Raw genomic sequence first — 27,025 nt, 5'->3', positions numbered from 1 at the left:
AAAAATGAAGCACATTTGAAAATAGAAGTGAAATTAAAAGTGTCTTAAAATTACATGTGTATCTGAATCATGCATGTTTATTTTTTACTTTTCTATCCCTTTAACTATTCATTAAAACAGCAAAATGTAATATTGTGACAAACGTACAATAGGGGATGTAGTGCCAATTTCAATAAACTCTCTAGTTTGGAGGCAAATAATCTTCCAGACCTCACAGGGGCAGACTTTACTGAATTCTCTAAGAAAGGGGGTGTAACCTAGAAGTAGTCCCTGAGAGAAATGCTTTCACTACAGTTTAACATGTATTTGCTGCTAGTTTGTTATACATTGCTTTTCTGCATGAATTTATTATTTATCAGTGAGATCTATGTAAAATGCTTATAGTACTTAAAGGATTACTTTCTGTTATAATTTTTAAGCTAAACAACTAACATATTAAAGTTAATAAAGATTAATTAAAACCTACTGACCTATATTTTCTCCAAAACGAAGTTTCATAACGTTCTAAAAGTTATATCTTTTATTCGCCGATGATGTCATGTTATCCTGCCCACTATTTTCAGCACTGCATGTTCAAAATACTTAAACCAATAACTTTCGGCTAGATTTAGAGTTCTGCGGCCAAAGGGGTGCGTTAGCTACCGCTGGTATTTAGAGTTCACAGAATGGCTGCGTTATGCTCCAAAAAAGGAGCGTAGAGCATAATTTAAAGCCACTGCAACTCTCGATACACGCACGATTCTCCCATAGAAAACAATGGGGCTGTTTGAGCTGAAAAAAAACCTAACACCTGCAAAAAAGCAGCGTTCATCTCCTAACGCAGCCCCATTGTTTGCTATGCGGAAACACTTCCTAAGTCTGCACCTAACACCCTAACATGAACCCAGAGTCTAAATACCCCTAACCTTACACTTATTAACCCCTAATCTGCCGCCCCCGCTATCGCTGACCCCTGCATATTATTATTAACCCCTAATCTGCCGCTCCGTACACCACGGCAAGCTACATTATAGCTATGTACCCCTAATCTGCTGTCCCTAACACCGCAACCCCTATATTATATTTATTAACCCCTAATCTGCCCCCCCTCAACGTCGCCTCCACCTGCCTACACTTATTAACCCCTAATCTGCTGAGCGGACCGCACCGCTACTATAATAAAGTTATTAACCCCTAATCCGCCTCACTCCCGCCTCAATAACCCTATAATAAATAGTATTAACCCCTAATCTGCCGATCGGAGCTCACAGCTACTCTAATAAATTTTTTAACCCCTAAAGCTAATTCTAACCCTAACCCTAACACCCCCCTAAGTTAAATATAATTTTATTCTAACAAAATAAATTAACTCTTATTAAATAAATTATTCCTATTTAAATCTAAATACTTACCTGTAAAATAAACCCTAATATAGCTACAATATAAATTATAATTATATTGTAGCTATTTTAGGATTAATATTTATTTTACAGACAACTTTGTATTTATTATAACCAGGTACAATAGCTATTAAATAGTTAAGAACTATTTAATAGTTACCTAGTTAAAATAATTACAAAATTACCTGTAAAATAAATCGTAACCTAAATTACAATTAAACCTAACACTACACTATCAATAAATAAATTAAATAAACTACCTACAATTATCTACAATTAAACCTAACACTACACTATCAATAAATTAATTAAATACAATACCTACAAATAAATGCAATTAAATAAACTAACTAAAGTACAAAAAATAAAAAAATATTTACAAACATTAGAAAAATATTACAACAATTTTAAACTAATTACACTTACTCTAAGCCCCCTAATAAAATAACAAAGACCCCCAAAATAAAAAAATGCCCTACCCTATTCTAAAATTAAAATAGAAAAGCGCTTTTACCTTACCAGCCCTGAAAAGGGCCCTTTGCGGGGCATGCCCCAAAGAATTCAGCTCTTTTGCCTGTAAAAAAAAACAAACATACAATACCCCCCCCCAACATTACAAACCACCACCCACATACCCCTAATCTAACCCAAACCCCCCCTAAATAAACCTAACACTAAGCCCCTGAAGATCTCCCTACCTTGTCTTCACCACACCGGGTCCCGATCTGTCCAGAAGAGCCTCCGATGTCTTGATCCAAGCCCAAGCGGGGGGCTGAAGAGTGACGTCCATCCTCGGGCTGAAGTCTGGATCCAAGCGGCGGCTGAAGAAATCCATCATCGGGCTGAAGTCTTGACCCAAGCGGGCGCTGAAGAAGTCCATAATCGGGATGAAGTCTTCTATGAAGCAGCATCTTCAATCTTCTTTCTTCCGGAGCCATCATCTTCCAGCTGACGTGGAACATCCTCTTCTACCGACGCCTACTCGCCGAATGACGGTTCCTTTAAATGACGTCATCCAAGATGGCGTCCGTCGAATTCTGATTGGCTGATAGGATTCTATCAGCCAATCAAAATTAATGTAGGAAAATTCTGATTTCGGAACAGCCAATAGAATGCGAGCTCAATCTGATTGGCTGATCGGATCAGCCAATCGGATTGAACTTGAATCTGATTGGCTGATTCCATCAGCCAATCAGAATATTCCTACCTTAATTCCGATTGGCTGATAGAATCCTACCAGCCAATCGGAATTCGAGGGACGCCATCTTGGATGACGTCATTTTAAGGAACCGTCATTCAGCGAGTAGGCGTCGCTTGAAGAGGTTGGATCCGCGTCGGCTGGGAAGAAGATGGCTCCGCTCCTCTCCGGAAGAAAGAATATTGAAGATGCGGCTTGATAGAAGACTTCATCCCGATGATGGACTTCCGACTACAGCCCGATGATGGAGTTCTTCAGCCGCCGCTTGGATCAAGACTTCGGACCCTCTTCTGGACCGATCGCTGAACCCGGTGAGGTGAAGACAAGGTAGGGAGATCTTCAGGGGCTTAGTGTTAGGTTTATTTAAGGGGGGTTTGGGTTAGATTAGGGGTATGTGGGTGGTGTGTTTTAATGTTGGGGGGGTATTGTATGGTTTTTTTTTACAGGCAAAAGAGCTGAATTCTTTGGGGCATGCCCCGCAAAGGGCCCTTTTCAGGGCTGGTAAGGTAAAAGAGCTTTGAACTTTTTTAATTTAGAATAGGGTAGGGCATTTCTTTATTGTGGGGGGCTTTGTTATTTTATTAGGGGGCTTAGAGCAGGTGTAATTAGTTTAAAATTGTTGTAATATTTTTCTAATGTTTGTAAATATTTTTTTATTTTTTGTAACTTAGTTCTTTTTTATTTTTTGTAATTTAGTTAGTTTATTTAATTGTATTTATTTGTAGGTATTGTATTTAATTAATTTATTGATAGTGTAGTGTTTGGTTTAATTGTACATAATTGTAGGTATTTTATTTAATTTATTTATTGCTAGTGTAGTGTTAGGTTTAATTGTAACTTAGGTTAGGATTTATTTTACAGGAAATTTTGTAATAATTTTAACTAAGTAGCTATTAAATAGTTATTAACTATTTAATAGCTATTGTACCTGGTTACAATAATTACAAAGTTGCCTGTAAAATAAATATTAATCCTAAAATAGCTACAATATAATTATAATTTATATTGTAGCTATATTAGGGTTTATTTTATAGGTAGGTATTTAGTTTTAAATAGGATTAATTTATTTAATAAGAGTTAATTTATTTCGTTAGATCAAAATTATATTTAACTTAGGGGGGTGTTAGTGTTAGGGTTAGACTTAGCTGTAGGGGTTAAAAAATATATTAGAATAGCGGTGAGCTCCAGTCGGCAGATTAGGGGTTAATGTTTGAAGTTAGGTGTCGGCGATGTTAGGGAGGGCAGATTAGGGGTTAATACTATTTATTATAGGGTTATTGAGGCGGGAGTAAGGCAGATTAGGGGTTAATACATTTATTATAGTAGCGGTGGTTAATAAGTGTAGGTAAGGTAGTGGCGACGTTGGGGGGGCAGATTAGGGGTTAATAAATATTATGTAGGTGTCGGTGATGTTAGGGGCAGCAGATTAGGGGTACATAGGGATAATGTAGCTGGCGGCAGTGTACGGAGCGGCAGATTAGGGGTTAAAAAAATTTAATAGAGTGGCGGTGGTGTGGGGGGGCCTCGGTTTAGGGGTAATAGGTAGTTTATGGGTGTTAGTGTACTTTAGAGCACAGTAGTTAAGAGCTTTATGAACCGGCGTTAGCCCAGAAAGCTCTTAACTATTGTTTTTTTTCTGCGGCTGTAGTTTTGTCATTAGATTTCAAGCGCTCACTTCAGCCACGACTCTAAATACCGGCGTTAGAAAGATCCCATTGAAAAGATAGGCTATGCAAATGGCGTAGGGGAATCTGCGGTATGGAACAGTCGCGGCTGCAAAGTGAGCGTTAGACCCTTTCCTGACTGACTCCAAATACCAGAGGGCGGTAAAAAACAGCGTTAGGAGCCTCTAACGCTGGTTTTGACGGCTACCGCCCAACTCTAAATCTAGCCGTTTGTGTTTAAAGCGCCATTTTGAAACCTAGGTATTGTAAACGGATTGGTACAGAGCAAAGGATACCCACGGAGTGGGTTTGGAAAACAATTAAATTTGCAGACAAGATTTCTGATATACGGTAGAGATATGTTAATGAAATGCTATTGATAAAAAGCGTATTTGGGGTAGTTAGTAACAGGCATAGAAAACATTTACTTACAGTTGTCCTTTAAGATAAGAGTTGTGAGAGCTCTTCGGACACACACTGGGAACGACTTTGTCCAGCCTATTCTTTGAAACTGAGCTCTTATCAATTTATAAAAGTTATATAAAAAGCATGATCAGAATTTGTTAAGGATACACAATACAGTCAGAATGTGTACAAATCTCACTACAAAATACCCTATAAGCATTAAGACACAAAAATAGAAAGTACAACGATTAAATGTAATAAAATTTAAAGGATTAAAAAAATGTAAAGAAAATTAAACTATGAAGTACAAAGTGTATACGCAATAGAACTATAATTTCATGTTTTTGCTGTGTTTTAAATGCAGGGATTGTTATCTTGTTATCTACCAAATGCATGGTGAGTCATTGCTTAATGGTAGTAGATAATTGTTCTTAGCATCCTCAATATTGTTATCTGTTTTCAATCTCAGTGCCTTTCATTCATTGTATTTTTTCAATCAATTACCCTCTGCCAACAAGCATATCTGTGAGTTATTTAGTATGTTCCTTATAAATACATATACTAGAGCATTTACTGGAAACTTTGTTAAATTAGTCTTCATGGATACTCATAATAACAGGGCGTGTGTCAAGAATATGCTCTCAGGGAGTCTGCTGTCTGGATTTTCTGTAGATTTCTATAACTGTAGTCATATTATTCATAAAGTTCATTTAAGTGGTTTATAGAAAATCTTGAGCAGCTACCCCCTGAGGGCAGATACTTACCAACCAAGACATCTAATTAGGAATATTCCCAAAGATGATTCAGACTTTGTTGTTACTAATCTAATTTTAGGGCTGATTTATCATTGTGCTTACAGACAAGGTTCACATGTAGTGAGCCCTCTACCTGAAAACACAAACTGAGTGGTGGGGAACCCCATGTTTATTTATTACATGAGCGTCAACCAATTATTTATGCAAGAGCAGGGTTTGTTAAACACCGATGGCTTGTCAGTCATCCTTTCTTTGGGGTGATTTGTTTATCCACCAACTCTAAGCCTTCCCTTAAGTAGGTAAAATGCCCAAAACATCTGTTCCATCCAAAAGAGAATGTTTCAAAATATTTGACAGATTATTTTTTTTGTAATGCATATTCTTGATTGAGGAAACCATTTTTTTCTGTGGGGAATGTCCCTGCCAGCCAGTAAGCTGTAGAGTACCGGGACTGAGGACTCCGTTGTACTTTCACTTCCACTTTAACCCATTTTCATGCTTTTCTTTCATAAACATGATAGAAAAAGTTTTGAATACCATATCACTTTTAGTTGTTATGATAAACACTGGCAAAACAAATAAGCATGGTTTTTGGGACAAATCAAAAATGTAAAAAATCAAATAACTCAGTCAGAGTTAAACATAACATTTTTAAAAGGTAGGTTGGCTCCTGTCATAAATATCTTGGTATATGGCTTGATCCTAACTTGTTGTTTTGACCTTATATTAGAAAACTATTGTTTTTCCCAGCAGTCGATTACAGGGATGTTGTGTATGCTTCTGTCCCTCAGATACATATCAGTAAAATTTAAACTCTCTATAACTTGTTATGCTGATTTGTCCTGCAATGTGAGTACAAAACTCATCATTGTGATATGTTAAAAAAACTAAACTGACTCTCGCTTGACTCTAGACACTTTCTTCACCTCTCTTGCCTTGTCTATAACCACTTCTCTGAGAGAAACTCCTGTGCTACCTGAGCAGTATGCTCACCCCTGCTCCCCACTCCCCCTATGACTTAAAGTCCTCTTCTTCCATGCTTCTCTCTATTCCCCACTACACCAAGGAAGCTTCTCAGTCAGCGTTCTCATTCAGAGCTCTTCGACTGTGGAATATCCTCCCGGAAAGCACCAAATCCTCCTGTAACCCAAGATCATTGAAAAGAAAAATCTCTCTATCTTTAAAAACAAATCAATCTTCTAAAGAATGTAAATGATTAAAAGACCTACTTTGTGTCTGCGTATAGCTATGAAAAATGTAACGATTTGTACAATATGTAATGTTTTGCTGGCATATCCCAAGATATACTTTAAAACAAGAGAAATCTCAATGTATTTTTTCCTTGTAATTTTTTTTATAAATAAATAAATAAAAATATGCTAAACAACTCACAGAGGATACAAGTTTGATTAATAGTAAGTGAAATGAGATAGCAATACTAGATTCATTAAAGGGATATGGAACCCAAAACAATTATTTTGTGATTCAGGCAGAACATACAGTTTTTTTTTAAAAAAATTCTTCTATTATCAAATTTCCTTTGTTCCCATGATATTCTGTATTGAAGAGATACCTAAGTAGGTATCTGGAGCGCCATGTAACAGGAACTAGTGCTGCCATCTAGTGCTATTTCAAATGGATAACAATCTTGCAAAACTACTGCCATGTAGTGCTCCAGAAATGGGCCAACTGCTAAGCTTATGTCCCTGCTTTTCAATAAAAGATAGCAAGAGAACAAATAAATATTGATAATTGAAATAAATGAAAAGTCATGACAGAAAATTGCTGGCTTTCATATCCCTTTAATTAATGTTTATAAGAATCTAAAGAATAAAATGCTTTCTGACAACATTTTGGCCAAATTGCGCAATACTTATGTAAAATGTACAAAATAAAAAAGGTAAAAACTAGTGGCAAATTTAGGTTAAATGTGAAGTTTAAAAAAAAAAAAAGTATACAAACCTCCCCTGACATATATAACAAAGGTATTAACTCTCTCAAAAGGTTTATATAAATGTGTTATTGCATCTTGCAGCCAGTATTCTATATTTTCTATCTAATTCTAGTTCTAGCAGTTAACATTTGAGATAAATCATCAACCTAGTTTAAATTCAACTCTTGTTTAATTATTTGCAAAATGTGTGCATTACAGTATATGAGTAGAACTGTATGGTCTTTGAAGGACAGGGTTCATTAAAAAGTGATGCTTCCCATTACTAGTGTATAATAATAATAATACATTTTAAGGCAGGTGATTTTTATCTAGTGTTCATTTAATCTTTTTCCTCTAATCTGGTAAACCTAAGAATCTAAACCTAGATATAAACTTGTTTTTAACAATATATGTAATTTATCTATTCTTGATATATGTGTCACAACATATAAATAGTTTCATATAAAACAACAAACATCCTTCCCCATTGAACATATATTTTTTAACTAAATTAGATGGTTACTTAGTGTAGGTTCAAAGGGTTTAACTAGAGCACCAGGCTAACCAGATAAGAGTAGTTTGTACATTTAAAACTTGTAGCATGTTAGTTGTGTTACATTCTTGCACTTGTTTCTCTTCTAAAGCTCTTGTGCTGTATAATTTATCACGACCAGGAGACCTTGTACCATAGTTTGCTGTTTGCTAAAAGATGTGGCCTAGAGGGAGGCTCCAAGTAGTCCTGGCCAAAGGTTAAACTGACAGTATACTGTGAAAATCTATTTCCCTTAATGTGTTTCCAATTACACTGCAGAGTGTAAAATGTGTGAGAATTTGCTTTTTTATTTTTTATTTGTGTATATTAAATAGCTAATTTTGTGTTTTGAAGCCACAGCCTAATAAAATGGGTTGTTCTTTCATGTAATTGGCAAGAGTCCATGAGCTAGTGACGTATGGGATATACAATCCTACCAGGAGGGGCAAAGTTTCCCAAACCTCAAAATGCCTATAAATACACCCCTCACCACACCCACAAGTTTTACAAACTTTGCCTCCTATGGAGGTGGTGAAGTAAGTTTGTGCTAAGATTTCTACATTGACATGCGCTTCTCAGCATTTAGAAGCCTGATTCCTCTCAGAGTACAGCGAATGTCAGAGGGATGTGAAGGGAGTATCACCTATTGAATGCAGTGATTTCCCTAACGGGGGTCTATTTCATGGATTCTCTGTTACCGGTCATAGAGATTCATCTCCTACCTCCCTTTTCTGATCGACGATATACTCTCATATACCATTATCTCTACTGATAACTGTTTCAGTACTGGTTTGGCTATCTGCTATATGTGGATGGGTGTCTTTTGGTAAGTATGTTTTTATTTCTTAAGACACCTCAGCTATGGTTTGGCACTTTATGCATTTATATAAAGTTCTAAATATATGTATTGTACTTATATTTGCCATGAGTCAGGTTCATGTATTTCCTTTTGCAGATTGTCAGTTTCATATTTGGGGAAGTTAATATTGAGAACTATTTTTCTTACCTGGGGTTTAGTCTTTTTTTCAATTGACTACTTTGTTTCAAATTGCGGGCTGACAGGCTTGCGGGTGCCCTAAATGCTACACTTTATTGCGTCATTCTTGGCGTGAGAATTTTTGGCGCGAAAGGCACGTCCGTTGACGCAAGTTCATAATTTCCGGCGTCGTAATTGATGCAGGGCTACACACAGGGTTGCATCGTTAGTCATGCGAGTGTGTCATTTCTGGACATGGTTGGCGGGCAAATTTTTTTTTTCAGTTACGTTGTGCGTCATACTTGGCGCCAAACATTTTTCATTTTTTATTGCCCCATTGCTTTTGCCTCTTGCCTTTTTCTATGTCAGAGGGCTATGCTATTTGCATTTTCTCCCATTCCCTAAACTGTCATATAAGGAAATTGATAATTTTGCTTTATATGTTGTTTTTTCTTTTACATTTTGCAAGATGTCTCAATCTGATCCTGCCTCAGAAGTATCTGCTGGAACTTTGCTGCCTGACATCGGTTCTACCAAACCTAAGTGCATTTGTTGTAAAATTGTGGAGATTATATCTCCTAATGTCATTTGTATTAGTTGCCATGATAAACTTTTACATGCAGATAGAGTGTCCATCAGTAATAGTACATTGCCAGTTGCAGTTCCTTCAACTTCTAATGTACATGATATACCTATGAATTTTACAGAATTTGTTACTGATTCTATTCAGAAGGCTTTGTCTGCATTTCCACCTTCTAATAAGCGTAAGAGGTCTTTTAAAACTTCTCATAAAGTTGATGAAATTTCAAATGACCAACAACATAATGAATTATCCACCTCTGATGAGGATCTATCTGATTCAGAATATCCTTCCTCAGATATTGACACTGACAAATCTACTTATTTATTTAAAATGGAGTATATGCGTTCTTTATTAAAAGAAGTGTTAATTACTTTGGATATTGAGGAAGCTAGTCCTCTTTATATTAAATCCAGTAAACGTTTAAATTCTGTTTTTAAACCTCCTGTGGTTACTCCAGAGGTTTTTCATATTCCTGATGCTATTTCTGATATGATTTCTAAGGAATGGAATAAGTCGGGTACTCCTTTTAATCCTTCTGCAAGGTTTAAAAAATTGAATCCTTTACCAGCAATTTCAATAGAGTTTTGGGAAAAGATCCCCAAAGTTGATGGGGCAATTTCTACTCTTGCTAAACTAACCACTATTCGTATGGAAGATAGAACTTCCTTTAAAGATCCTTTAGATAGGAAGCTTGAATCTTATCTAAGGAAAGCCTATTTATATTCAGGTCATCTTCTTAGGCCTGCAATTAATTTGGCTGATGTTGCAGCTGCTTCAACTTTTTGGTTGGAGAATTTAGCGCAACAAGAATTGGATTCTGACTTATATAGCATTGTTCGTTTACTACAACATGCTAATCATTTTATTTGTGATGCTATTTTTGATATTATCAAAATTGATGTTAGATCCATGTCTTTAGCTATTTTAGCTAGAAGAGCTTTGTTGCTTAAATCTTGGAATGCTGATATGACATCTAAGTCTAGATTACTATCTCTTTTTTTCCAAGGTAATAATTTATTTGGTTCTCAGTTGAATTCTATTATTTCAACTGTTACTGGGGGGAAGGGAGTTTTTTTGCCTCAGGATAAAAAACCTAAGGGTAAATCTAAGGCTTCTAATTGTTTTCGTTCCTTTAACCCCTTAATGACCGAGGACGTGCATGGTACGTCCTCAAAAAAAAGGCAGTTAATGCCTGAGAACGTACCCTGCACGTCCTCGGTTTGGAAAGCAGTTGGAAGCGATCCTGCTCGCTTCCAGCTGCTTTCCGGTTATTGCAGTGATGCCTCGATATCGAGGCATCCTGCAATAACCATTTGTAGCCATCCGGTGCAGAGAGAGCCACTCTGTGGCCCTCTCTGCACCGGACATTAACGGCTACGTTCGTTGGTGGGTGGGAGCCGGTATGGGAGGTGGGTGGCGGCCATCGATGGCCTTTGTGATGCGGAGGGGGGCGGGATCGGGGGCGGGGACGACCGGGGGGACGCACACGGACGCGCGCGCTTGCACGGGGAGGCCGGGCGGGCGCGTGCACGGGGAGGGAGCGGGTGGGAACCACTACCTACAGAAAATGTTTTTGTTAGAAGTGGGGATCAAAGGGGTTAATATGTTTATTTTGGTGATCGGTTTGGCTGGTGGGGTATTGGACTGTGGGGGGGAAGCTACACTACAGAAACAAATAGTAAAACATTAAAAAAAACATTTTTATTTGCAAACTGGGTACTGGCAGACAGCTGCCAGTACCCAAGATGGCCCCAATAAGGCAGAGGGGGATGGTTAGGGAGCTATTTTGGGGGGATCAGGGAGGTTGGGGGCTAAGGGGGGACCCTACATAGCAGCATATGTAAATATGCTTAAAAAAAATTTTTTTTTTTTTTTTTTATACCTTTTATTTTAGTACTGGCAGACTTTCTGCCAGTACTTAAGATGGCGGGGACAATTGTGGGGTGGGGGAGGGAAGAGTGCTGTTTGGGAGGGATCAGGGGGTGGGATGTGTCAGGTGGGAGTCTGATCTCTACACTAAAGCTAAAATTAACCCTGCAAGCTCCCTACAAACTACCTAATTAACCCCTTCACTGCTGGCCATAATACACATGTGATGCGCAGCAGCATTTAGCGGCCTTATAATTACCAAAAAGCAACGCCAAAGCCATATATGTCTGCTATTTATGAACAAAGGGGATCCCAGAGAAGCATTTAAAACCATTTGTGCCATAATTGCACAAGCTGTTTGTAAATAATTTTAGTGAAAAACCTAAAGTTTGAAAAAGTGAACAATTTTTTTTTATTTGATTGCTTTTGGCGGTGAAATGGTGGCATGAAATATACCAAAATGGGCCTAGATCAATACTTGGGGTTGTCTACTACACTACACTAGAGCTAAAATTAACCCTAGAAGCTCCCTACATGCTCCCTAATTAACCCATTCACTGCTGGGCATAATACACGGTTGGTGCGCAGTGGCATTTAGCAGCCTTCTAATTACCAAAAAGCAAAGCCAAAGCCATATATGTCTGCTATTTATGAACAAAGGGGATCCCAGAGAAGCATTTACAACCATTTATTCCATAATTTCATGAGTTGTTTGTAAATAATTTCAGTGAGAAACCTAAAGTTTGTGAAAAAATTTGTGAAAAAGTAAAATAATTTTTTTATTTGATCGCATTCGGCGGTGAAATGGTGCCATGAAATATACCAAAATGGGCCTAGATCAATACTTTGGGATGTCTTCTAAAAAAAAATATATACATGTCAATGGATATTCAGAGATTCCTGAAAGATATTAGTGTCCCAATGTAACTAGCGCTAATTTTGAAAAAAAGTGGTTTGGAAATGGCAAAGTGCTACTTGTACTTATAGCCCTATAACTTGCAAAAAAAGTAAAGAACATGTAAACATTGGGTATTTCTAAACTCAGGACAAAATTTAGAAACTATTTAGCATGGGTGTTTTTTGGTGGTTGTAGATGTGTAACAGATTTTGGGGGTCAAAGTTAGAAAAAGTGTGTTTTTTTCCATTTTTTCCTCATATTTTATAATATTTTTTATAGTAAATTATAAGATATGATGAAAATAATGGTATATTTTGAAAGTCCATTTAATGGCGAGAAAAACGGTATATAATATGTGTGGGTACAGTAAATGAGTAAGAGGAAAATTACAGCTAAACACAAACACCACAAAAATGTAAAAATAGCCTTGGTCCCAAACGGACAGAAAATGGAAAAGTGCTGTGGTCATTAAGGGGTTAATCAAAATAAGGAACAAAAACCTAATCCTTCCCCCAAGGAATCTGTTTCCAATTGGAAGCCTTCCTCAAATTGGAATAAATCCAAGCCTTTTAAGAAACCAAAGTCAGCCCCTAAGTCCGCATGAAGGTGCGGCCCTCATTCCAGCTCAGCTGGTAGGGGGCAGATTAAGGTTTTTCAAGGATTTTTGGGCAAATTCTGTCCAAAATCAATGGATTCAGAGCATTGTCTCTCAGGGGTACCGAATAGGATTCAGAGTAAGACCTCCTGTGAGAAGATTTTTTCTCTCACGCATCCCAGTAAATCCAGTAAAAGCCCAGGCTTTCCTGAAGTGTGTTTCAGATCTGGAGGTTTCAGGGGTAATAATGCCGGTTCCTTTTCAGGAACAAGGACTAGGGATTTATTCAAATCTATTAATTGTCCCAAAGAAAGAAAATTCATTCAGACCAGTTCTGGATCTGAAAATTTTGAATCGTTATGTAAGAGTACCAACTTTTAAGATGGTGACTATAAGGACTATTCTGCCTTTTGTTCAGCAAGGACATTATATGTCTAAAATAGACTTGCAGGATGCTTACCTTCATATTCTGATTCATCCAGAACATTATCAGTTCCTGAGATTCTCTTTTCTAGACAAGCATTACAAATTTGTTGCTCTTCCATTTGGCCTAGTAACAGCTCCAAGAATCTTTTCAAAGGTTCTGGGTGCTCTACTCTCTGTAATCAGAGAACAGGGTATTGCAGTGTTTCCTTATTTGGACTATATCTTGGTACTAGCTCATTCTTTACATTCTGCAGAATCTCACACAAATCAACTTGTGTTGTTTCTTTGAAAACATGGTTGGAGGATCAATTTACCAAAATTTTTTTGATTCTTCAGACAAGGGTCACCTTTTTAGGTTTCCAGATAGATTCAGTGTCAATGACTCTGTCTCTAACAGACAAGAGATGTTTGAAATTGGTTGCAGCATGTCGGCACCTTCAGTCTCTGTCATTCCCTTCAGTGGCTATGTGCATGGAAGTTTTAGGCCTCATGACTGCAGCATCAGACACGATTCCTTTTGCTCGTTTTCACATGAGACCTCTCCAGTTTTGTATGCTGAATCAATGGTGTAGGGATTATACAAAGATATCACAATTAATATCCTTAAATCCCAATGTTCGACACTCTCTGACGTGGTGGTTAAATCGCCAGCGTTTAGTTCAAGGGGGCCTCTTTTGTTCGGCCAACCTGAACTGTGATCACAACAGAGGCGAGTCTTTCAGGTTGGGGAGCTGTCTGGGGATCTCTGACAGCACAAGGGGTTTGGAAATCTAAAGAGGCTAGATTACCAATCAATATTTTAGAACTCCGTGCAATTCTCAGAGCTCTTCAGTTTTGGCCTCTGTTGAAGAGAGAACCGTTCATTTGTTTTCAGACAGACAATATCACAATGGTGGCATATGTCAATCATCAGGGTGGGACTCACAGTCCCCTAGCTATGAAAGAAGTATCTCGGATACTTGTTTGGGCGGAATCCAGCTCTTGTCTAATTTCTGCGGTTCATATCCCAGGTGTAGACAATTGGGAGGCGGATTATCTCAGCCGTCAGACTTTACATCCAGGGGAGTGGTCTCTCCATCCGGATGTGTTTTCTCAGATTGTTCAGATGTGGGGTCTTCCAGAAATAGATCTGATGGCTTCTCATCTCAACAAGAAACTTCCCAGATACCTGTCCAGGTCTAGGGATTCTCAGGCGGAAGCAGTAGATGCACTGACACTTCCTTGGTGTTATCAACCTGCTTATATCTTCCCGCCTCTAGTTCTTCTTCCAAGAGTGATCTCCAAGATCATCATGGAACAATCATTTGTGTTGCTGGTGGCTCCAGCATGGCCCCACAGGTTTTCATATGCGGATCTTGTTTGGATGTCCAGTTGCCAACCTTGGCCACTTCCATTAAGGCCGGACCTACTGTCTCAAGGTCCATTTTTCCATCAGGATCTCAAATCATTAAATTTGAAGGTATGGAAATTGAACGCTTAGTACTAAGTCATAGAGGTTTCTCTGACTCAGTAATTAATACTATGTTACAAGCTCGTAAGTCTGTCTCTAGGAAGATTTATTATCGAGTTTGGAAGACTTACATTTCATGGTGTTCTTCTCATAAATTCTCTTGGCATTCTTTCAGAATTCCTCGAATTTTACAGTTTCTCCAGGATGGTTTGGATAGAGTTTTGTCTGCAAGTTCCTTGAAGGGACAAATCTCTGTTCTTTCTGTTTTATTTCACAGAAAGATTGCTAATCTTCCTGATATTCACTGTTTTGTACAGGCTTTAGTTCGTATTAAGCCTGTCATTAAATCAATTTCTCCTCCTTGGAGTTTTAATTTGGTTTTGAAGGCGTTACAGGCTCCTCCTTTTGAGCCTATGCATTCTTTGGATATTAAACTACTTTCTTGGAAAGTGTTGTTCCTTTTGGCTATCTCTTATGCTAGAAGAGTTTCTGAGCTATCTGCTCTTTCTTGTGAATCTCCTTTTCTGATTTTTCATCAGAATAAGGCGGTTTTGCGGACTTCATTTGAATTTTTACCTATGGTTGTGAATTCTAACAACATTATAAAATATATCAAAAATATTTAGCATGCAACTTGTAATTTATTTATTTTCCACCCCCCTCATGTCATGCCCCAATGTTGAAATCCAGTTTTTACTGCATTTCAATGATGATGTGTTAGTCATGTGCAGTAACTCTCCTTCAGATACCTGCAGTTGTATGAGATGTATTTAAAGGGACACTGAACCTAAAAAAATTTCTTTCATGATTCAGTTAGAGCATGACATTTTAAGCAACTTTCTAGTTTACTCCTATTATCAATTTTTCTTTGTTCTCTTGCTATCTTTATTTTAAAAGCAGGAATGTAAAATTTAGCAGCCAGCCCATTTTAGGTTCAGCACCATGGATAGCGCTTGCTTATTGGAGGCTTACAATTACCCACCAATAAGCAAGCATAACCCAGGTTCTCAACCAAAAATGGGCCGGCTCCTATGCATCACATTTCTGCTTTTTAAATAAAGATAGCAAGAGAACAAAGAAAAATGGATAATATGCGTAAATTAGAAGGTTGCTTAAAATTGCATGCGCTATCTGAATAATGAAAGAAAAAAATTGGGTTTAGTGTCCCTTTAATCTTTAATGTCCTGATAATAGATTCTCTGAAGAATTATTTCACTCCTGCAAATGGAATTCATTGGAGTAAATTTTGTTTATCTAGAAATTAGTGCTGGATGTGCTTTGTGTGATTATCTGCACAATATGAAGGATAGTAGGCTGCTGTTTTGGGTTTAAGAATAAAAACAACAATGCATTGTGAATTGTGAAGTGTTTTCCTTGCTTGATCACCTACATTGCAATAGATTTCTAGATATTTGTCTATGAAGCTAAGAACATTTGATAGTAAAAAAGTAAATGTATGATGTTTTTTTTATCTAAATGTTGCTTGCAAAGGTTTGCTCTTTCATTTAATTGTTGAATAGGTTTATTCAAGTTGATACACTTAAAGGGATACTAAAGCCACATTTTTTCTTACATGATTTGGATAGAGCATGCAATTTTAAGCAACTTTCTAATTTACTCCTATTATTTTTTCTTCATTCTCTTGTTATCTTTATTTGAAAAAGCAGGAATGAAAGCTTGGAGCTGGCCCATTTTTGGCTCAGCACCCTGGATAGTGCTTGATGTTTGATGGCTACAAATCAAGCACAACCCAGGTGCTGAACATAAAATGGGCCGGCTCCAAAGCATTCATTTCTACTTTTTTTCAAATAAAGATACCAATAGAACAAAGACCAACTGATAATAGGAGTATATTTGAAAGTTGCTTAAAATTGCATGCTATAGCCAAATCATGAAATAAAACAATTGGGTTTACTATCCCTTTAAACACCAGATATGAGATTACTGTAGTTCTACTTTTTTTTTCACGCTTTGCATTTTGCATATCTTTTTTACTTAGAAATTGAGCATTTGCCAGGGTTGGAGTGAAATCGAAGTGTCATTATTTATTTTTGGCTAGGTTAGGAGTGGAGCACTATTTTGCGCGTTAACTTCGCTAGACAGAGGCTTTTTGCATGCGTTGGGTTGTGCTCGTATTATGTTTTTTTTTTAAAAATTTCTTTCTCTCTGTTTCCTTATACCTTATAGATCTGAAGATATTTATCTAAAGTGCATTAGTAGATGCTCTCCTTCCCATCTCAAAAAAATATTTTATATCATATTACTCCCTTCCTACCTCCCTCCTCCACTAGTGAAATTAAAGTTGAATGTTGGCAATTTGTTCTATATGGGTTTTAAATCCCTCACCTTGATAGCATATAAGATCCTTCTAAGAAAATCCCCCCTTTTCCTCCTAATTTATAATCATAGGCGGCTATAATTCCAGAGTTTGTTAAAAGATTTTTTTACTTTTTTACTGAAATTCATGGGGTTTTATTATTAATCCAATTTACAAAATTTAATTTCTACGGATTATGATCACTAATTGAACTAATTTACCTTTCTGTTCCCAGGAATCATTACTAACCAAAAGAAGAACAGCTTCCTTGGTCAAACAAATCTTCCTTTTTGTTATTGGAGATAGAAGATGACTCGTTTTGGACCAGAATTGTTTTAACTTTGTACAATCCCATAATAGATGCCCTAAATCTGGGTTTGCATGTAGGCATTTAGGGCATATATTTCTAACTTCCTTTTTCCATTTAGCAACCCTGCATGGTGTAATATAATCCCTATGGTGTAGTCTAAATTGAGTTTCTTTTAAGTATGTAGAGATACATATTGTTTGAGTTTTATGAAGGCTTTGGAAAAGAGATTTATCCAAATCAGGGATGTCTAATAGATATATCCATTTATTCCTTAATTATTTTAATAGTCTTTCCCCATCTACTGTTCTAAGAATTTTATATATTGAGGATAAAGACCACTTTCCAGAATTGATGGCTTCTAATAATAGATGTTTATGCCATATCTGTGGGAAATTCCTAGCCAATTTTGCAACATAATTTTTTGCTTGAAGAAAGTAGACTTTATGGTTGGATTGGACTTCTAGAAATTTTCTGAAATTCTCTAAAAGTATACCATTTTCCAGAGTTAGTATCATAGAAGTCTTTGATAAGCAAACGTTTTCCTAAAGACCATTTACTAAATATATTGGATATATTCCCTAACTGGAAATACTGATTACCCTGTATTGAGATCCACTTAGAAATATTTGATTTATTCCCTAACCATTTCATAAAGCTCCTCCAAGCCTTTAAGATATCCCTATATAAAATATGTGAGTAAATGTTTTTACTTAGATCTCTATTAGAGGCATGAATAATACAATTTAAAGAGTGTGGTGAACATACCTGTTTTTCCAATTCCTTAGTTGATCACCTAAAGGTTTTCAGCAGCCAATCAATAGGGAGGCATACAATTGTTGAAAAGTTATACCATTCTATGATTGGCAAGGCTAATCCCCCTTTGACGTATGGTTGGTATAAATTATTAAGTTTTATTCTTGCTTTCCTTCCACTCCATAAGTACTTCCTCAGCTTCTGATTAAACCGTCACAGATCTGTTTTTGTAATAAGTAGAGGTAACATTCTCAGTATATATAAAATCTTGGGAATTATAAACATTTTAAACAAATTGACCTTTCCAGAGATTGACAGTGGCAGGTTTCCCCAAATTTTCATCTTCTCATTTTCCTGCAAAATTAGTGAGATGTTATCTCCATACCATTTTGCAGGGTCTGCAGACATTTTTAGACCCAAATAGTCTAGACAATTCGGCGATTGATAAGATTGAAGATTTATTTTCTTTAACCACAATATTTTACATTTTGTTAATTTGTTTTATAACCAGACACATGACTATAATCTTCCAAAAGTTTAAGAATACTTTGTAGGTTCTGATACAAAAATAAGAAGATCATCAGCAAATAAAGAGATTTTGATTGAAACTTTGCCCACCAAGCTTCCTGGAAGAATATTTCTTAATTTAATTGCTAAGGGCTCCAAGACAAAATCAAATAAAAGAGGGGAAAGGGAGCAATGAAAAGTTAATGAAAAGGAATTTTGAAATATCATTATTATCATTATTAATCAACAATGATGCCTTCATATCCGAATAAATATTTTCAACCAAACTCCTAAAGCTTCCCTCAAATCCAAATTTTTCTAGAACCCCAAACATAAAAGGCATTTCTACCCTGTCAAAGGCCTTCTCTGCATCCAAGGATAACTCGTATTATAAGTTTAAAGTAAAAAGTGTGTGAGCGAACACTTGACACACACAAAAAAACTGTAAATATTGTGACGCATTAATTTATTCTCCCATAGAAGTCAATGGAGCGTGCAAACTGCAAAAAAAAAAATACCAAACACCCATATTCACGCAATAACACGATCGTGTTTATTCAAGTGCATTGAACCCGACATGAATTATGGATATTTCACATTCCAATGTTCTTATCATAGAAAAATATATTCTGTTTATTGCTAAATAATTATTTCTATATATATTTGATGATTTCATTTAAAAATAAAATAAATATATGTGTATATATATATCTCTGATGAAGCGCATGTGAGCATGCGCAAAACGTGTCAGACTAGCACCCCTTGCACACCTGTGTTAGTGCTACTCACCCTGTGTATCCAATAAAGTCACTTGGCATCAAGTTCCTGGGTCCTCGTTTTTCCTTGTGTATCATATATATATATATATGTCACAAAAGTGAGTACACCCCTCACATTTTTGTAAATATTTCATTATATATTTTCATGTGACAACACTGAAGAAATGACACTTTGCTACAATGTAAAGTAGTGAGTGTACATCCTGTATAACAGTGTAAATTTGCTGTCCCCTCAAAATAACTCAACACACAGCCATTGATGTCTAAACCATTGGCAACAAAAGTGAGAAATGTCCAAATTGGGCCCAAAGTGTCAATATTTTGTGTGGCCACCATTATTTTCCAGCACTGCCTTAACACTCTTGGGCATGGAGTTCACCAGAGCTTCACAGGTTGCCACTGGAGTCCTCTTCCACTCCTCCATGACGACATCACAGAGCTGGTGGTTATTAGAGAACTTGCAGTCCTCCACATTCCGTTTTAGGATGCCCCACAGATGCTCAATAGGGTTTAGGTCTGGAGACATGCTTGGCCAGTCCATTACCTTTACCCTCAGCTTCTTTAGCAAGGAAGTGGTCATCTTGGAGGTGTGTTTAAGGTCGTTATCATGTTGGAATACTGCCCTGCAGCCCAGTCTCCGAAGGGAGGGGATCATGCTCTGCTTCAGTATGTCACAGTATATGTTGGGATTCATGGTTCCCTCAATGAACTATAGCTCCCAAGTGCCGGCAGCACTCATGCAGGCCCAGACCATGACACTCCCACCATCATGCTTGACTGTAGGCAAGACACACTTGTCTTTGTACTCTTCACCTGGTTCCTGCCACACATGCTTGACACCATCTAAACCAAATACTTTTTACCTGGTCTCATCAGACCACAGGACATGGTTCCAGTAATCCATGTTCTCAGTCTGCTTGTCTTCAGCAAACTGTTTGCAAGCTTTCTTGTGCATCATCCTTAGAAGAGGCTTCCTTCTGGGACGACAGCCATGCAGACTAATTTGATGCAGTGTGCGGCGTACCGTCTGAGCACTGACGGACTGACAGCCTCTGCAGCAATGCTGGCAGTGCTAAATCTCCAATAATTGTTTGCAATGAATAAACTCTCAAGGACCTCCATTGACAACCCTAAATGCATAATACTTTAAACCCATGTATGTAAAGGTTATTCATTCACAATTATTCCTTGCTCATATACGATATTTTACACTCATTAACTATATTCCCAATAATTGCGAAAGGACAGTTTGTAAGACTGAAACGCAACTGCAGCAACCTCGAGCAATGAGGCACATGCTAACCTACTATCTGACCGCCTTAGATATAGAGGTTACAAACCGCAAGAGATCGCGAAAGCAAGGCAAGAAGTAACACTAACTGAATGAAAAACGTTGTTAACAAAATCGGAGTTACCAAAAGAAAGGACGAGGGACCTATTTCTTTACAGACTACAGTACACAATATCACAAAATTTGTAATATTGTTCAGAGGAATTTTAGGCTCTTATCAGCAGACGAGCTCTAGCCGATACAGTGCAAAAAGGTTGCAAATGCTCCTTTAAGCGAGGGATTTCAATGGGAAATATTTTGGCACCCATACAACTGAGGCAAGCTCAGGAAGATGCAAACACTTGGCTCAGGTTCAAAGGCGTCTACAGATGTAGTAATTTTACCTGTACAGCCTGCGAGCACTTGGCTGAAGGTGAGGGTTTCACGAGTGAGATTACCAACAAGACATATACACATAAAAAATGCATGAACTGTGGAAGTAAATACATAGTGTATCTGGCGAGTTGTACGGGCTGTCACCTACAGTATGTAGGGATGACGTTGAGAGAGACACGCTCACGTATTAGGGAACACCTCATCAATATAAAGGCCGGTGATCTAACAACCCCCCTGGTCCAACACTTCAAATGGACCCACAAAAAAATGTGAAGAGCTTTAAATGGACCATTATTGAAACTGTCCATGTTGGTAAAAGAGGGGAGGACAGAGAGAGAGAGCATTGGCCAAGAGGGAAATATTTTGGATATTCCAACTAAAAACCAGATATACGTCTGGACTTAATTTGGCCTACGACCTAATTAATTATTGGAACTAGATTAAGTTCCTTGAGAATTTTAACTTATACAAAATGACATGTATTAGATAAATCAGTGGTCTACATAAGGGAAATTAGTGAATTTAGTGGATTCTTCTTCCATATAGCACCAGGAGTTTTTCTTTTAGACAGTATGCTTAGTAAAATGTGGCACATACAGTATGGTTTGTTAACTATACTGTGAATGGAGTTATGCACGGTTCACATATAAATTAAAGTCAAATTAAGATTCTTGGTGAAATTCACACATGATTTATTTATTATTATGTAAAATAAATGACCGATATTGACAATATAATATTTTTGGGAATATAGTTAATGAGTGTAAAATATCGTATATGAGCAATGAATATTTGTGAATGAATAACCTTTACATACATGGGTTTAAAGTATTATGCATTTAGGGTTGTCAATGGAGGTCCTTTAGAGTTTAATTATAGCAAACAATTGTTGGAAATTTAGCAGGAACATTATAATCTATAATTCATAAAGAAATGTTGTATATATTATTGACCATACAACCACTATGGGCACTCAGTAATGAAGGAGTTAATGAGTTAATTATACCCTAGCGAATCATATGTTTTTAATTTCCTTTAAATAGCCCTTGGAGGAGAGGTAAGACAGTGAGCTATAAGTACGGCATAAATGCTGAAACGTGTAAGCTTAATTGTGTGCTAAGGGTATATGAAGCCCTTTTTGTTCTTTTTGTTCCTGTTTTAAGTGAAAGCCTTACCAAGCTGAATAAAGAAAATTGATTCAACTGCTACTCCGGACTTTTTGTTCTGTAATCTTCTTATAGCCTATGCAATTTTTATGTAGAGCAACAATTCTTTTTTTCAGATCCTCAGAGAGTTCTTTGCCATGAGGTGCCATGTTGAACTTCCACTGACCAGTATGAGAGAGTGTGAGAGTGATAACACCAAATTCAACACACCTGCTCCCCATTCACACCTGAGACCTTGTAACACTAATGAGTCACATGACACCGGGGAGGGAAAATGGCTAATTGGGCCCAATTTTTACATTTCCACTTAGGGCTGTACTCACTTTGGCCTAGATTTGGAGTTCGGCGGTAAAAGGGCTGCTAACGCTCCGCAGGCTTTTTTCTGGCCGCACCATAAATTTAACTCTGGTATCGAGAGTTTAATCAAATGCTGCGTTAGGCTCCAAAAAAGGAGCGTAGAGCATTTTTACCGCAAATGCAACTCTCGATACCAGAGTTGCTTACGGACGCGGCCGGCCTCAAAAACGTGCTCGTGCACGATTCCCCCATAGGAAACAATGGGGCTGTTTGAGCTGAAAAAAAACCTAACACCTGCAAAAAAGCAGCGTTCAGCTCCTAACGCAGCCCCATTGTTTCCTATGGGGAAACACTTCCTACGTCTGCACCTAACACTCTAACATGTACCCCGAGTCTAAACACCCCTAACCTTACACTTATTAACCCCTAATCTGCCGCCCCCGCTATCGCTGACCCCTGCATATTTTTTTAAACCCCTAATCTGCCGCTCCGTAAACCGCCGCAACCTACGTTATCCCTATGTACCCCTAATCTGCTGCCCTAACATCGCCGACCCCTATATTATATTTATTAACCCCTAATCTGCCCCCCTCAACGTCGCCGACACCTGCCTACACTTATTAACCCCTAATCTGCCGAGCGGACCTGAGCGCTACTATAATAAAGTTATTAACCCCTAATCCGCCTCACTAACCCTATCATAAATAGTATTAACCCCTAATCTGCCCTCCCTAACATCGCCGACACCTAACTTCAATTATTAACCCCTAATCTTCCGATCGGAGCTCACCGCTATTCTAATAAATGGATTAACCCCTAAAGCTAAGTCTAACCCTAACACTAACACCCCCCTAACTTAAATATAATTTTTATCTAACGAAATTAATTAACTCTTATTAAATAAATTATTCCTATTTAAAGCTAAATACTTACCTGTAAAATACATCCTAATATAGCTACAATATAAATTATAATTATATTATAGCTATTTTAGGATTAATATTTATTTTACAGGTAACTTTGTAATTATTTTAACCAGGTACAATAGCTATTAAATAGTTAAGAACTATTTAATAGTTAAAATAGTTAAAATAATAACAAATTTACCTGTAAAATAAATACTAACCTAAGATATAATTAAACCTAACACTACCCTATCAATAAATTAATTAAATAAAATACCTACAATTACCTACAATTAACCTAACACTACACTATCAATAAATTAATTAAACACAATTCCTACAAATAAATACAATTAAATAAACTAGCTAAAGTACAAAAAATAAAAAAGAACTAAGTTACAGAAAATAAAAAAATATTTACAAACATAAGAAAAATATTACAACAATTTTAAACTAATTACACCTACTCTAAGCCCCCTAATAAAATAACAAAGCCCCCCAAAATAAAAAATTCCCTACCCTATTCTAAATTAAAAAAGTTACAAGCTCTTTTACCTTACCAGCCCTGAACAGGGCCCTTTGCGGGGCATGCCCCAAGAAGTTCAGCTCTTTTGCCTGTAAAAAAAAACATACAATACCCCCCCCCCCCAACATTACAACCCACCACCCACATACCCCTAATCTAACCCAAACCCCCCTTAAATAAACCTAACACTAATCCCCTGAAGATCTTCCTACCTTGTCTTCACCATCCAGGTATCACCGATCCGTCCTGGCTCCAAGATCTTCATCCAACCCAAGCGGGGGTTGGCGATCCATAATCCGGTGCTGAAGAGGTCCAGAAGAGGCTCCAAAGTCTTCCTCCTATCCGGCAAGAAGAGGACATCCGGACCGGCAAACATCTTCTCCAAGCGGCATCTTCGATCTTCTTCCATCCGGAGCGAAGTGGCAGGATCCTGAAGACCTCCAGCGCGGAACATCCATCCGGACCGACGACTGAACGACGAATGACTGTTCCTTTAAGGGACGTCATCCAAGATGGCGTCCCTCGAATTCCGATTGGCTGATAGGATTCTATCAGCCAATCGGAATTAAGGTATGAATATTCTGATTGGCTGATGGAATCAGCCAATCAGAATCAAGTTCAATCCGATTGGCTGATCCAATCAGCCAATCAGATTGAGCTCGCATTCTATTGGCTGATCGGAACAGCCAATAGAATGCGAGCTCAATCTGATTGGCTGATTGGATCAGCCAATCGGATTGAACTTGATTCTGATTGGCTGATTCCATCAGCCAATCAGAAAATTCATACCTTAATTCCGATTGGCTGATAGAATCCTATCAGCCAATCGGAATTCGAGGGACGCCATCTTGGATGACGTCCCTTAAAGGAACAGTCATTCGTCGTTCAGTCGTCGGTCCGGATGGATGTTCCGCGCTGGAGGTCTTCAGGATCCTGCCGCTTCGCTCCGGATGGAAGACCATAGAAGATGCCGCCTGGATGATGACTTCAATCGGATGGAAGATCCTCTTCTGCCCCGCTTGGATGAAGACTTTGACCGGATCATGGACCTCTTCAGCCCCCGCTTGGGCTTGGATCAGGACATCGGAGGAGCTCTTCAGGACGGATCGGTGAACCTGGTATGGTGAAGACAAGGTAGGAAGATCTTCAGGGGCTTAGTGTTAGGTTTATTTAAGGGGGGTTTGGGTTAGATTAGGGGTATGTGGGTGGTGGGTTGTAATGTTGGGGGGGGGGTATTGTATTTATTCTTTTACAGGCAAAAGAGCTGAAATTCTTGGGGCATGCCCCGCAAAGGGCTGGTAAGGTAAAAGAGCTTGTAACTTTTTTAATTTAGAATAGGGTAGGGAATTTTTTATTTTGGGGGGCTTTGTTATTTTATTAGGGGGCTTAGAGTAGGTGTAATTAGTTTAAAATTGTTGTAATATTTTTATTATGTTTGTAAATATTTTTTTATTTTCTGTAACTTAGATCTTTTTTATTTTTTGTACTTTATCTAGTTTATTTAATTGTATTTATTTGTAGGAATTGTGTTTAATTAATTTATTGATAGTGTAGTGTTAGGTTAATTGTAGGTAATTGTAGGTAGTTTATTTAATTATTTTATTGATAGGGTAGTGTTAGGTTTAATTATATCTTAGGTTAGGACTTATTTTACAGGTAATTTTGTTATTATTTTAACTAGGTAACTATTAAATAGTTCTTAACTATTTAATAGCTATTGTACCTGGTTAAAATAATTACAAAGTTACCTGTAAAATAAATATTAATCCTAAAATAGCTATAATATAATTATAATTTATATTTATAATTTATATTGTAGCTATATTAGGATTTTTTTTACAGGTAAGTATTTAGCTTTAAATAGGAATCATTTATTTAATAAGAGTTAATTTATTTCGTTAGATAAAAATTATATTTAAGTTAGGGGGGTGTTAGTGTTAGGGTTAGACTTAGCTTTAGGGGTTAATACATTTATTAGAATAGCGGTGAGCTCCGGTCGGCAGATTAGGGGTTAATAATTGAAGTTAGGTGGCGGCGATTTGCGGTCGGAAGATTAGGGGTTAATTATTTTAAGTAGCTTGCGGCGATGTTGTGGGGGGCAAGTTAGGGGTTAAGAAATATAATATAGGGGTCGGCGGGGTTAGGGGCAGCAGATTAGGGGTACATAAGTATAACGTAGGTGGCGGTCGGCAGATTAGGGGTTAAAAATTTAAATAGAGTGGCGGCGATGTGGGGGGAGCTCGGTTTAGGGGTACATAGGTAGTTTATGGGTGTTAGTGTACTTTAGGGTACAGTAGTTAAGAGCTTTATAAACCGGCGTTAGCCAGAAAGCTCTTAACTCCTGCTATTTTCAGGCGGCTGGAATCTTGTCGTTAGAGCTCTAACGCTCACTTCAGAAACGACTCTAAATACCAGCGTTAGAAAGATCCCATTGAAAAGATAGGATACGCAAATGGCGTAGGGGGATCTGCGGTATGGAAAAGTCGCGGCTGAAAAGTGAGCGTTAGACCCTTTAATCACTGACTCCAAATACCAGCGGGCGGCCAAAACCAGCGTTAGGAGCCTCTAACGCTGGTTTTGACGGCTACCGCCGAACTCCAAATCTAGGCCTTTTGTTGCCAACGGTTTAGACATTAAAGGCTGTTTGTTGAGTTATTTTGACGGGACAGCAAATTTACACTGTTATACAGGCTGTACAGTCACTACTTTACATTGAAGCAAAGTGTCATTTCTTAAGTGTTGTCACATGAAAAGATATAATAAAATATTTACAAAAATGTGAGGGGTGTACTCACTTTTGTGAGATACTGTGTGTGTCTATACTGTGTGTGTATGTGTATATATATATATATACTGTATGTATATATATATAGATATATATATATATATATATATATATATATATACTGTGTGTATATATATATATATATATATTTATATGCCTATAGATGTATGTATACATATACCTATAGTTATATATATATATATATATATATATATATTTAAAACATATTCCCCTATTTGAAGAACATTGGAATTTGAAATATTTACAGTACATACATAGTTAAACACTTAATTAAATATGAATGTTGCATAAATATGATTTTTCATGTTCTCAGCTACATGACTGCAAAGG

Source organism: Bombina bombina, chromosome 2, assembly GCF_027579735.1.
Source record: "Bombina bombina isolate aBomBom1 chromosome 2, aBomBom1.pri, whole genome shotgun sequence".
Lineage (NCBI taxonomy): Eukaryota > Metazoa > Chordata > Amphibia > Anura > Bombinatoridae > Bombina > Bombina bombina.
This window is presented reverse-complemented; position numbering follows the sequence as displayed.